The sequence below is a fragment of the Callospermophilus lateralis genome, chromosome 4 (assembly GCF_048772815.1).
Source record: "Callospermophilus lateralis isolate mCalLat2 chromosome 4, mCalLat2.hap1, whole genome shotgun sequence".
Lineage (NCBI taxonomy): Eukaryota > Metazoa > Chordata > Mammalia > Rodentia > Sciuridae > Callospermophilus > Callospermophilus lateralis.
The window spans coordinates 90,445,873-90,459,978 of NC_135308.1; the positions used below are offsets into that span (position 1 = coordinate 90,445,873).

The 14,106-nt window shown below is 32.7% G+C and overlaps 1 protein-coding gene across 12 annotated transcripts in view; it reads right to left on the minus strand.

Moving 5' to 3' along the window:
* Positions 1–14,106, minus strand: part of Sox5 (SRY-box transcription factor 5) — a 967,314-nt gene that overhangs the window by 46,775 nt on the left and 906,433 nt on the right. The window lies entirely within an intron of this gene.

Here is a 14,106-nt window from a genome sequence, read left to right on the forward strand (position 1 = left end):
GGAAAGGCTGATCAAAAATGTCTAGAAAAACACAGGTATGCAGCCTGTCATTTCCCATCAAATTACTCTACCAATCAGTGATCTTAACATTCAAGCTGAACATTACAGTGTTTGGTTAGCTGTCAACACAATGTCACTTTCAACTACATATTACAAAACCCTTGTTGTATAAGAGAAAGCACACATGGCCTCGACTATGCACTGAAGGCACATAATTGATGTAACCTGTAAGAAATATTCTTAAAAAGTTATTCTTTATACTATTCATATTTATTGAAAGACATTATAGTTCTTATAAAAATTCTGATGTAGGTAGGTGATCTTTTTGGTTCTGTTTTTTAAAACCTCCAAATAACAGGGTTTGAATCTCAAGCATCTTTCTATCCTGGTGCTTGGGCAGAGTACCTGGAACATCTGTGATGGATGGATGACTTAAGTGATTGTGCAACTCTCATTAGAACTGCTCTCCAAATTAAATACAAAATAGAAGAAAATTTTCTACCTTTCTTAGAAAATAGTCACTTCCCCTATGTTTCTCAGAAACACTTCTGGATTTTATTTAAAAAGGAAAAAAAACATAACAAACATTATCCAAATATATACTACTTATTTACATGTGACACTGTTGTAAACATGTAACAGACAGCATTTTTTGAAACCCAGATTTGTTTTCTTGATGCCTTAATGCATGCTACACGTGGCATGAAGAATAATATGAGATCTGTTCAGCACTGTTGGTGATTTCCAATTTTTCTATGCCTGAATAGTTAAAACTCTATTTAATGCCTTTCTATTTAGCCCTTATGTAATTTCATGTGTGAAATTTATGAATACAATATAACCAAAATTTCTATTGCAACATATAAGGATCAGATAATATTAGCATCATATCACTTTCCTATCATTATAGAAATTTAATTTAGTCCTTCCTTTTCTGTGTTGTAAAATAGGAATAATGTGCCACTTACTTGTATATGATAGTTTACATTACATTCAAGTTTACATTGATATTATGGTAGGATAGAAATTTAGTTCCCACTTAGCTACTATTTCTTGAGTTAAGAACATAAAGTATTTACCAATAGCAGGATAAATTTTTGAAAGTAGTATAATTTTTAATCAAATGGGTAATTAGGTGACATGGAGACATTTCTCATTAACACATATACAGAAATCTTATGTACATATTTACCAAAAAATTACAATAAATTATTTTACAAAAAATGGTAAAACGGAGCTAGGTATGGTGGCACATGCCTATAATCCCAGTGATTTAAGAGGCTGAGGCTGGAGAATCACAACTTCAAGTCTAGCTTCAGTATATTAATGAGACCTTCAGCTAATTAGCAAGACCCTGTATCAAAAGAAAATAAATAAGTACAAGATCTGAGTACATAGTTCAGTGGTAAAGCTTCCCTGGGTTCAATTTAGTGCCAAAAAACAAAACAAAACAAAACAAAAAAACAAGTCTGTGGTATAAAATGACACCCATTTCAAGTTTACATATTTAAGAAGTTTATTATTGGGCTTTTTTCTTTAATTCTATAGTTAGGTACCCTTAGGAAATTCATAAACAGACTAGGAAAAACTGCACTTGAAACTCCTTTTTTTTTTTTTTTTGGTTCATTTTGTTTGTTTGTTTGTTTAAGAGAAAAGAGTAGTTATTTGAAAAATTCATGAGATAATTCATATTGGCAATCTACTATCATGTGAAATACAAAATAAATTGCTGATAATTTTACTAAATTATATTGATTCATAGGATCTTGGTGAGAAGTAAAATAAGGGGTGGGTCCCAATAACCTGTGCTTTCATTAGCATTTCTAGGTAATTCTGAAGCACACTAACATGTGAGAGCCACTGGCTTATGCAGGGAGATGAAAAAGTTTTATTAGGCTTCAAAACCCTTTCAAAACCATCCTCAATATAAGAAAATTACACTTAAAATAGGTAATAGTACCTCAATCTTTAAAATTGATTGGGACATCTATGCTAACAATAAAACCTAGAGAGATTGATATGCATAATAAACCAAAGGCTACTGAGATTCTATGGAACAATCAGAATTAGAATCCAGATCTTTTCCCTGAATTAAGTTTAAACATCCTGACTGTCTCATAGGGACTTTATTGGCTAATTAGTATGCAACTGGAAATATTCCAGGCACTTTCCCCTACCACCAATTATACCTGTTTGCTACTCTCTGTGTGAACTAGGGACTACTGGGACAGCCCTACAACATCTTTTTGACAGGACCAACAACTTCTGGAAAAGTTTTGAGGAGTGCTTCAAGAAATTAAAGGGAGCTCCTTCACTTGACCATGCAGTAAAATAAAGAGGAAAGAATGTATTCCCAGTGTTGGAACCGGAGAGATTTATGAGAAGAGGGGAAATAGAGTGTGAGTGTGTACACAGGGGGGTGATGATGTTGATGAAGATGATGGAGACGTGGAGGCTGAGGGGTGAAATGCCACATGTCTTAGCTTTAAGCACTAAGAACTATTGTATGTGCATGCTGAAAGATGAGTATTCAAAGCATTTATTAAAGCAAGAGACCCACTGGAATGCTTAATATTCTTCACTCAAGGCAGCACAGATGTCTGAAAGCCAAAAAGTGCAGGGCTCCAAGGACATAATAGAGGTTGACAGTTCCAAAGTTGATATAAATGTTATTCAAAATTGCCCTTTTATTCTTTCCCATTGTGTGACAGGGATAATAGTATATTTTAATAAGAACTCATATGCTTGATCCTTCTACTGGTAACTGTATAAACAATTTGGACTCTTATATGATATTATTTCACAATTTGAGAATTCAATAATTTACTGTAGAGATACTATACCAAAAATGGTATACAAAAATTTTAGTAGTTTTCTACTTTTTATTTGTTATTTTTCACTTGACTACATGAAAATTTAAAAACCTTAACTATAAAATGGACATAGACTATTTATTTATGGCATGCACTTTAATAGTTATGAATATGAGCAATGAACACTGGAGATACATATTTTTCTATTTTGTTCTTTTACTTCCAGAGCTTTACTTAGGAGGAATTGGAAAGCTTAGCATGATTAACCCCTACTCCTACAAATAAAACACAGATTTAAAAATACAAGTAAATAATTACATAAGAATATTAGTAATTTTTAAGGTCAGGGAAGCATTGGAAAAGAGCATTTCTAACTGGTATATCATCAGGCACTGAAGAAAGCAATTTCCTTTTAATCATTCACCCAATTAGTAAATGGAGTTGCCAAGTGAAACTTTTGAAGACAGCATATTTCATTTATACATTAAGTGATGTTTATATTACTATAAACATGTGTTGAATAACTTCAAATAGTGTGTGAAATTTGTGTGTAAAGTAAAACATGTTTACTTTAGCTTACATGTTTAAGTTTAAATACTTTATATTTGTCTTAACCAGAAGGCTATTATTTATATTTACAGATTTTGTTATAAATATTCTAAATCATTCATTTAATTTTAATACTGTGAATTAATTAATAAGCTCATGGAGGAAATTAAAGCTCAGAAAATTGTAGTGAAATCCAGGTTTTTGGACTAAACATAGAATATTCTTTTAATTCCATATGATAAATTGAATCCTAAATCTAAAAAGACACTGCTGGAACATAATTTCTGAAATTCCAGACCTAACCATGTACTTCTATCAAATAACAAACCACATCAAGGCTGATACACATGTGATAAAATGAACTGATACACATGTTTGCCATCTTACACCTTAGCTTAACAGTTAAGGCACAAACTGTTGACTAACTTTTGGTGACTTTTTGTGTTTCTTTATTATCTATACTATACAGCATAAAATATTCCCTTTGGTATTACTAAAAAAAAAGGTTGTTTGATTAGACTGTTCTTTGGGGAAAATCCCAAGGGTTCAAGCACACCATACGTGGAACAAGAAAATACCTTTGTATCTCTAAATAAAAATTTTAGAAGCCTATCTCCAAATATTACTTCTTCTAATAAACTTCTGGCTAATCTTAATTGTCTTCAATGAAATGTAGAGCAAGTGAAAACCACATAGACAGAGAGTCAATGCCTGTTCCATTTTCTCATAGCTACATGACTTGTCTGAATGTGACATTTCACTCAACAGGAGCTTGTGGCCACAGTAGAAGAAATATTGTGGAGGCTCTAATTAATTTGTATCCCAGCCAATGACAATCTCCCACACAGAAGACTAAATCAAACACATAAAAAAAGAGTGTGACACAAATATGTAGCCTTCGATGTACTGAAGAAATTCTAATTGTCATCATGGACTCATATATTATTCTACATAAACACTGTAAAAGAACTGCATAAAAGTAAAATAGGTTTTATTTAGATGACTTTCAAATAATAAGTTATTTTAGAAAAAACATGTTATATTAACAAAATTGTCTAATATTCAAAATTTTATCTTACTTAAAGAACCAATGGCTTAGAAAAATCAAACAGAATTCATTAAAGAAAAGGCATTCTTCAGAATCCTGGAGGGCTATTTTTTCTCTCTCTGTACTACTTAGTCTTTCATTTATTTTGTTAGAGAATTTTATCAGACAAATAGAAAATAGGGATACCAGTACCCTAGAGGCACTTACTAATTTCTTATTATTTTCATCCTTGTTCTTTAGAACACAGAAATATACCCACATTTGGATTGTGGGACCACAGTGTGCAAATGTGATGTGGAAATAATTTTACCCTTAGGAATAAAAATTAGAACTTTATTTATATCTTTATTCTTTATCATCCAGCTGCTGGTTTGGTTTGTGCCATATCAGTTATCTCAAAAGTTTACTTCATTCAATATTTACCTATGTTAATTATTGAAAATCAAACATTTACTTGGCAGTTAAATTTACATCTCTCCAATGGCAACATGCAAGAATATATAAACTTACTTAATCAACCATCCATCTATTCATTCATTGTTTACTGAATGGTATTTCCACTATTTATTAATGGCTATTATATGCTAGATGCTAGAAAAATGCAAATCAACTGACTAGACATGTGACTTTGAGGCACTGGCTTTCTGTGGTGAGTCATAAAGAAGCAAAGATGTGCATTTACTTTTTATTCAACCGTAAGTATACAGGTCTTCCTGATACAGTTCCTAAGCTGAACTCCTCAAAGACTGTCTATGCATTCAACATATTGTTCCATTTATAAAAATACTAAAGTTTGTTAACAGCCATACAATGATTAGAACACACACACACACACACACACACACACACACACACACACATTTCAGGAACATCTCATGGTTTGAAAACTACAAGTTTTCCCATATTTATCATAAATACTCATGTGAAGTAAGTAGCAATCATAACATATGGAGAAGAGTAAAGACATTCATGAAACATGTTGCACAATTAATCATGCTGCAGCTATTATCCTCTCTGATGAAATAATCTTATTATATTAAGTAGGGAAGTTACATGACAGCCTGAATTGTGTAATGTGCGCTGCTGCTGCACCTCTCTTCCCTACCTGTGCTCACATTCACCCTTTGTTCTACCCAGATTGTTCACTGTGGGAGCCCCTTGCCCCCCTCCCAACCAAACAAGTCATTGCTCTTCTATAGTTCAGTAGAGGTGTTATTAGAAGAGATGATACAAAACAGAAATAGCATGAGGACCTGCCAAAAGATTGGAATGGATCTGCTCCCCTTTCCTTCATGAGGGAGATGGAAGAGAAATGGTTTGCATGTATCTGTGAGGCTATATCAGAGTAATATAAAGAAAGCTTGTATCATTATATAATCTTATATTATGTTATTTTAACAATCTTAAAATCATTTCTGTAGTTCCTGACAAATTAGGAATCCTACTAATTTGTGTCTGATCCAACTCCATACTTGATAAGTAGGTTCCTAAAAATCAGGTCCATCACATAGGCTTAACACCTTCTTCATGATCAGATGCTTACTTTCAGATTTATAAATTGCTAAATGCCTTTTTATCCAGGTACAAACAGCTCTAGTAATTCTTTGACAGGTATGTTTTTGCTGTGATATTACCATTAGAACTGATCTTCATTTAAATGCAAGCCTTAAGTTAGTTAGCTGAGGCTATATTCCAGTTTCTCATTGGGCTTCCTTATTTTGTCATTTTACTTTTGCTTTATGTATACTTGGTAGTAGTGTTGATTGTGGGACATTAGCTTCAATCTGCTAATTACACATTTCTTTTACATTTGAATCATTGGCACATAATTAATTTGAAGGTATTCAAATAGTATCCATCATTTATTTTGCTGTTTAAAATACTCTCTGTTCCTCTCTGTTACTATGTTAGTATTTTCCTTATTTTCTGATTTTGTTAATTGAATGCCTCAATAGTATAAATTACACATACACATACATATATAGAATATATGTTAAATAAACTTATACAATTATAATTACGTATAATATATAATATATAGTCTACACACATACATATATATATACATACATATGAATGTGTGTGTGCATATATATATATATATATATATATATATATATATATATATATCTCCATCCCAACAGAGGAAAAAATAAAAAATGTGGCTCTAGAGTACCATATTTCACATTCATTTTTTAATTTAAAAAAACCAAGGCTGTAAAATACTTTCATCCAAATTAATGCCATCTTCCCACAGAGTCCTTCTGTGATACCCACTCAAGTTAGCCCCCATAGTTCTTGCCTTGTGGTATTTTAAGCCCCTGTGTCAAACTCTCCCACAATGAATAGATTTGATCTATACAACCAACAGGATATTGCAGAAATGGCAGAATTTGACTTCTGAAGGTAGGTCATAAAAGATGTCTACCTTCCTGTTTGATGGAACACTTGATCAACCTCAATACTACATTAGCCGAATAATTCTTTATTTTGAGTTGCTTTCTTCTGCTTCAAAATGCTTATCAGTTACCTTGGACTCTACCCCCAAGAATTATACACTTGTAGCACCCTTACCCAAGTCATTACAGCAAGACATTGCCTATGTTTCCCGGGGGACAAATCACCCCTAGTTGAAAACTAAAGCTCTGGGGAAAGCCAGCTGCCTGGCTGTGAGCATGCTCAAGCAGTGTGATCTGTTATAACCCCTCAGTTTTATTTATAATCCTCTGTAGAGCCAGGTGCATTCCACTTTACATTTTCCTTCCTTCTCTTTGAATGTTTTCCTCCCTTCCTTTTAACATTTCCAATTTAGCTTTTAGACTTTAATTTTAGATTATTCTCTGTCTAATCCATACTCTTTATTTCTAAAATGTTCCAAAAATATACTATATAAATAGTTTTCATATATTTACTTAGAAGGATGTCATATGAGTAGTTCTTTAGCCACAGTATCAGATGAAAAGCCACTCAGAAATTCTGCAGAGTAAATTTTTCTATCTTTGAAAAGATGAAGAATGAGAGGAATATGAGTCAAAAATAAGACTGAATGAGAACAGTTATGACATGAGCCAGTAAAAAAATGTCTTGTGTTTCAGACTCAAATTCATTCTCTGGTCCTGAGAGAACTTTAAAATCTGATAATGATGGTAGTTTTGTCCTAATGGTATACGTTACATCTGGATGTTTACTATTAACTTTTTAAATGATTAACAGTTCTTCAACCAAGAAGCCTAGAGCAGTAAGAACTGATGTTCTTACCACACTAATTCTTCTCATAACCTCTAGATATAAATCTCCAAAAGCTTTTAAAGAACACTTTAAAGAAGTTAGATTTGGTCACTCTATGCATAAGAAAATGTAATATGATTTTATTTAGACCACCCAATCAGTCCTCAAATTTATAATTACAAATAATTTGTCACTATTGCTTTACTGCTAGTTACTTTTGAAAATATGTGCAAAAAAAAAAGGAGACAGGACTAGAAATTTATCAATGATGGAATGGATTCACACAAACAAAAGGAGATCATAGAGCAATACAGCTCTACAAAGTAAACCCTTAAGAAAGAAAAGCTACACTGAGCAAACTCTATTGCCATCTCTGTGTTGGGAATGGCTGCCCTGCGTGTACCTGAATGTATGAAATGCACACACCAGCATCTCCACTGAAACTACAAAGGAGTTAACATCAGAGAGACAGAAGAACAATGCAAACATCATCAAAACAAATTAATGGCATGCTGATTTATATCAAAAAAGATGTGGGGTGAGGTTGTGGCTCAGTGGCTAGAGAGCTTACCTAACATCCCTGAGGCACTGGGTTCGATCCTCAGCACCACACAATAAACAAACAAACAAACAAACAAATAAAGATATTGTGTCCATCTAGGACTGAAAAAAATGGTAAAAATACCACATGGAATTCTGTGTAGCCTATCAGTCAGGAAAAAAATATCAATGGAAATGTTAATGGAATATTCATGATCATGAAACAAAATACAATTAAATGTTTGAGAGATTCTCAGAAGGCTCAAATACTCCTCTTCAAAAAATATTTATGGTTCTCTTAGGGCTTACATTTTTCTAGATCTCTGACAGTTAATGATAGCCATTAATGTTTTGGTATATATTTGGGATACATGAATGAGTGCCAAGTTGTCTAAGAAGGATGGACATGTAGGTGTGCATAAAAGATCTGAAGGTGAATGAGACACAAAGCAAGAAGTTAGGGAAGTCTAAGGTAGCACTCATTGCTATTGACTGTAACAATCATATCTCTGTATTCCTTTTCTTTTGTTTGTTGTTTCCATAAAAGTTGTATTCTGGAATTGTCGATAACAAAATTATTAGATTTTGAATAGTTTAAGAAAACTATTTGTTTAAAGGAATCTTCATTAATAATCTGAGGACTCTTACCCTTTATGGTACAACTTTCTTGAGGGTATGTGTCAGCATATTAACTTATCATTCACATATGCCTTGAATTAAAAAATAACCAAATATTTACTACTAAACATTAATTAGATAAATAATTGAGGTTAATGAATCAATTCCTATAAAGTCTAAGTTTCTCTATTTTTTTCATTAAAATGTTTAATAATTGTTTATATCTATACTTAATGCATACTAAGCAAATGCCATTTTGATTTGTGAATAATGGAATAGGAGTATATGCACTACTAAAATGTGCCCCTGTAACATTTCAGTTTCTTCAAATGAATTCTTTCACTGCTTAAATTTCATAGTTCTTCCCAGTCTTCAGACCTTGCTCCCTTTTCTCCTTGCTTTCCCCTTGGAGCTGAAGGTTTGACGTCTCTGGGACTCACTGTTTTCTACTCAGAGATGTCACCCAATGAAGCCATTGTCAGCAACTCCTTAGTGACAGGCTTTCTATTAATTTAACTCGAAACTTTGCTAGGTCATACATGCAAACCCCTTTCACCCCAGTTATTGCAGATAGAGAAAAAGAGTCACTCAGTGAATAATTAAGGAAAAAAGTCCAAATAAAAGTAAAAATAAATGCAAAACTCCTCTCCCACCTCCCCTGATTTAACACACACTTATTTGTCATTCTTAAGGTTAAACGCTGTATTAATGATTCTTCTTTCCAAGCACAGAATTGGAAGGGTTGCACCATCTGCCCTGGAAAAACTTTTTTCATGTGGTAAATTAATTCTTTAATGTTTCACGAGCATCTTTTAGCATTACTCTCAGTGGAATCATAGATCGCAGGAGAGATGAAATGTATATTCCAGCAAGTGAAGCAATATAAACATAATAAATGACAGGACATTTTAAGGCAATATAAATTGCTATGAAATTTCAATAAAGAAACACTGTAAGTAATCTAAAAGAATGTTTTGAAAGAAGTGCTTTTGAAAACAAAACCTTTTGTCTTTCATTATTTTTGAGTTATTTAGAATGAATTCTTCATCACTAATGTGCTTGATTTACTAGTCCATGACCTGGATTTGGATTTTGGATTTTAGAATGTTTGATAAAGATATAATTTCCTTATTCTGTGGCTCCTTATCCCACTCTTTTGGAAGACTCTGAAAATATAGTTATATAGTAAGGCATGAGTTGTTGGAACATTGATTGCTACAACATTTGCTCTTTGGGACTTAAAAACAGCATACTACAGTGATACAGCCACATCAATGTTTATCGCACAATTTACAATAAGTACATTGTGAAACCAACCTAGATGCCTTTCAGTTGGTATATATACAATGGAATATTACTCAACATTAAAAGAGAATAAAATCATGGCATTTACAGGTGAATGGATGGAGTTGGAAAATATCATGCTAAGTAAAGTAAGTTAATCCCAAAAAACCAAAGGGCTGAATGTTTTCTCTGATAAGTAGATGTTCATCTATAATGGGGGTTGAGGGGAGTATGGGAGGAATGGAGGAACTTTAGATAGGGGAAAGGGGAAGGAAGGGAAGGGAGGAGGGATGGAGATAGAAAAAACTGTGGAATGAGGTGGACATCATTACCCTAGGTACATGTATAAAGACATGAATGTGTGACTCTGCTATCATGTAAAACAAGCTAGAACAAATAAATAAATTTTTAAAAATTGCTCTTTGGGATTTACGATTAGATGGTTTTTTTAGAAATTATTTTTAGGGCTGGGGATGTGGCTCAAGCGGTAGCGCGCTCGCCTGGCATGCGTGCGGCCCGGGTTCAATCCTCAGCACCACATACAAATAAAGATGTTGTGTCCGCCGAAACTAAAAAATAAATATTAAAAAAAAATTCTCTCTCTCTCTCTCCCTCTCTCTTTAAAAAAAGAGAAATTATTTTTATTCAAAAGGGACTAGAAATGCAGATCACTAATAAAACATGTATTTAATATGTGGGAGGCTCTAAATACAATCCCCAACACCAAAAAAAAGTGACTTAAAAGATTAATTTTCAGGGGCTGGGGGTATAGCTCAGTTGGTAGAGTGCTTGTCTTGCAAGCCCAATGCCCTGGGTTCAATCCCCAGCACCAAAAAAAAAAAAAAAAAAAAAAAAAAAAAAAGATTAATTTCCATTCCCAAACATATTCATCAAAAGCAATTATTTTCCAATTTTGATTGATTTTTCCCTTGTCTTATTATTAACCTATTAGAAAGCAAAAAACAAAAAATCATGGTATGTCTCATTGAATGCAGGAATTATGCTATTTTTACCAACAAACTTTTGCCTTTTCCAAATTACAAAAAAATTTGTAATACAATTTTGTCTTGAGGAGAATTGGTTTCCAAAGAAATAAATGTGTATAACCCAATGCAGTTTGTTACATGAATATTTGTGGGAGTAACAAATATTATAAAAACATAATTATGTTTAATGAGTTCTAGAAACAGCTATAAATTTTTAATATTGTTTAGTTATATAGCTGTTCACTTGCAGTGATTTCTAATACTTTTTACTTTATTCCCTAACACTTAAACTTAATTTACAAGTTAAAAAACACCTTTGCATATTAGGTCTTATCTTACTCTGATTGAAAGAGTATGTGCTATAATCACTCCATTTCCCAGATAAAGAAATTGAGGTTAGAGACATTTAAAGATTTGTCAAGTCATATCTTTAGTAAGCCAAGTTGCCAAAAGGGGAATAGGATTTTTAGGCCATAAGTTCTTCAAAAATCAGAACAACAACCGAAATCATGTAATTTCTTCATAATGCTAAAGAAATTTTATACCCTATGTGATAGGGACCACACATTCAATTTGGTTAATACTGGTCTGGATCATGGTAACATTTTATGATAACAGATTATAAAATATTTTACAAAGTAGTTTTAATTAAATTCCAAATGTATTCATATAACTAAGGTTTGTATAAAAAATAAATATTTACTTGAAATTCAAGTAAACACCATAAATATCCTTAACACTATTATTTCAATGGATCTGTTTGATTTCAATGTAAAACACATGGCAATTTACATACAATTAAATCCTTTCTAGTCATTTAGAGAGGAACCAATCCTATAAGAAATGAAGGACAGGATGGAGGAGACCTTTAGCCCACCTACTGGCTTGACCAAAGGTTATGAATCCATCCCAGTTTACTTCAAATGAGTATGTCAAAGGTAACCCACAGGCCATTTCATGGTGATTTATAGCTGAAGCCTGCAAATCTCCTTTATTTAATGATAACCTCAACAGAGTCATTAAGGCATTCTTTGTCTTCATGGCAGTGACCAGGAGGGAAGGATGTCTTTAAAGAATTCTAAGAGGTGATCACTATTTATACAGAATGTCAATTAAAGCCATATCCTGGAGACAAGATAGTTTTTCCTCAATATATTGAGGATGTTCAGCAGATTATTTCTTCTGCCTATCAATGTTATAATATTAAATCCAAGATACAGGCCAAAGAAAATTCAAATAAAAATGAAAAGGCTTAAAACTGAGGATCAGGTAAGAGTTTGATTTTAATTATAATGATCTTGAATTTGTATTAAAGCTCTCACAGCATAATGATTCCTAAGTGTCTGTATTGAGTTAAGCATGTCATGAAGCATGAGGAATTGTAAGATTGATTTATCAGATATTCATTTAAGAAATAGTCAATTAAAATAATTAATGTGTAGTGAAACTCAGCTGTAATGCCTCATGTTTAATTTTTCCCAGCCCATAACATTACCAGAATAATTACAATTCACAGTTTGGGTAGTATAAAAGATTTTAATAAAACAACCACAATGACATTGAAACAGAAGAGTTTTGATCACACTATTTAGAATGAACTAAGAAAAAAGAATGAGTGTATTTGCTTTAGATTTTTATCTTATTTGAATGCTGTTTTGGAAAAATAGAATGAATCTGTAATTTTGACTTTTCTAGCTTTGGATGGAATATATATTATGTATATATATATATATATATATATATATATATATATATATATATATAATATGCACATATATAATATAAACAAATAAGTCTGTATATGGAAGAGGTATCTCTCTACCAATTTTGAGCTAGATTGTTTGGCATAAAAGAAAAGCAGAGAAGGCCAATCTTACAAAGATTATCAAAGGAAGGGGCAACCCAAAATTCTCTTTTCTAAAAGTTTATTTGGACTATCAATTAAACAATATAACAAAACTAGAAAATACTGGTATAAGCCTTTGTCTTTCATTTCAACATTCACTTAATTCTGTAGCAAATGTAAGAGAAGCCAGTTACTCAAATATGGATTCACAGTAAACAAACTCATAAGGCTAATGTATAAGATAAAATGTCAATTAATTAATTAAAACCTGTTGCTGAGTATTTTAAGGCATGCTTTTCCTAATTTCAAGAAACCTGAAAAAGCCAATTCACAATCAGAGAGTCAAACAGTGAGTAATTCATTCAGATCAATAAGGTCTGGTAAGTAATGCTTGCTTCACTACAAATAACATTCCCCCAACGATCAGAATATTTCCTAAATACATTGTATTGACAAACTTTAACAGGGTAAACAATTTTTAGGTTCTATAATCTTTTGATGGAAAAAGGCCTCTCTACATAGTACAACTTATCCTAGGTACAAGCATATTTTGCTCATGTTGAATAGAGATTATCCTCCAATGATGTGAGCCACTGACCTTTGATTGCTCATTTTTCTAAAAGAAACACAGCAATGATTACAGGCCAAGTACTGTGCCTGGTGCCCAGTATGAATAAGATATGATCCTTCCCTGCCCTCAAGGGACATTCAGTCACTAAAAGGAAGACAAGTGAACCAAAGCGTTATAAAGTGTTTACTCATATGCTTTTAGAGCATGTGCTTGTGCAGTGGGGTCACATGTCATGGAACAACCAGTTCTTTATAGACGTGATTGTTGAGAGAGATAATATTCAGCACGTGCCAGACAAGGAGGGGAATGGAATTAAGAGGGCAACAGCACTCTAGAGAAGTAGAGTGGCACTAACAGGAGCAAAAAGAAGTGATCTATTTGGAAAATAAATTTCTGGGACATGGGAGAAAGGCAGAAGTATAAAACTAGGTTAGTGAGGTAGGTGGAACTAGATCACAGAAGGTTATGGTAAGAAAAAGACATTTCATCTTTGCATTTTCATTCCGCTTGAGTTCACTCACAAAGTTCTAGAAATGCATCACATTCTGCCTTACTTCTTTCTTCAAAATTAAGTCCAAATCCATGTACCCTAATCCTTTATACCTTTGTGACTCAGCCCAGGC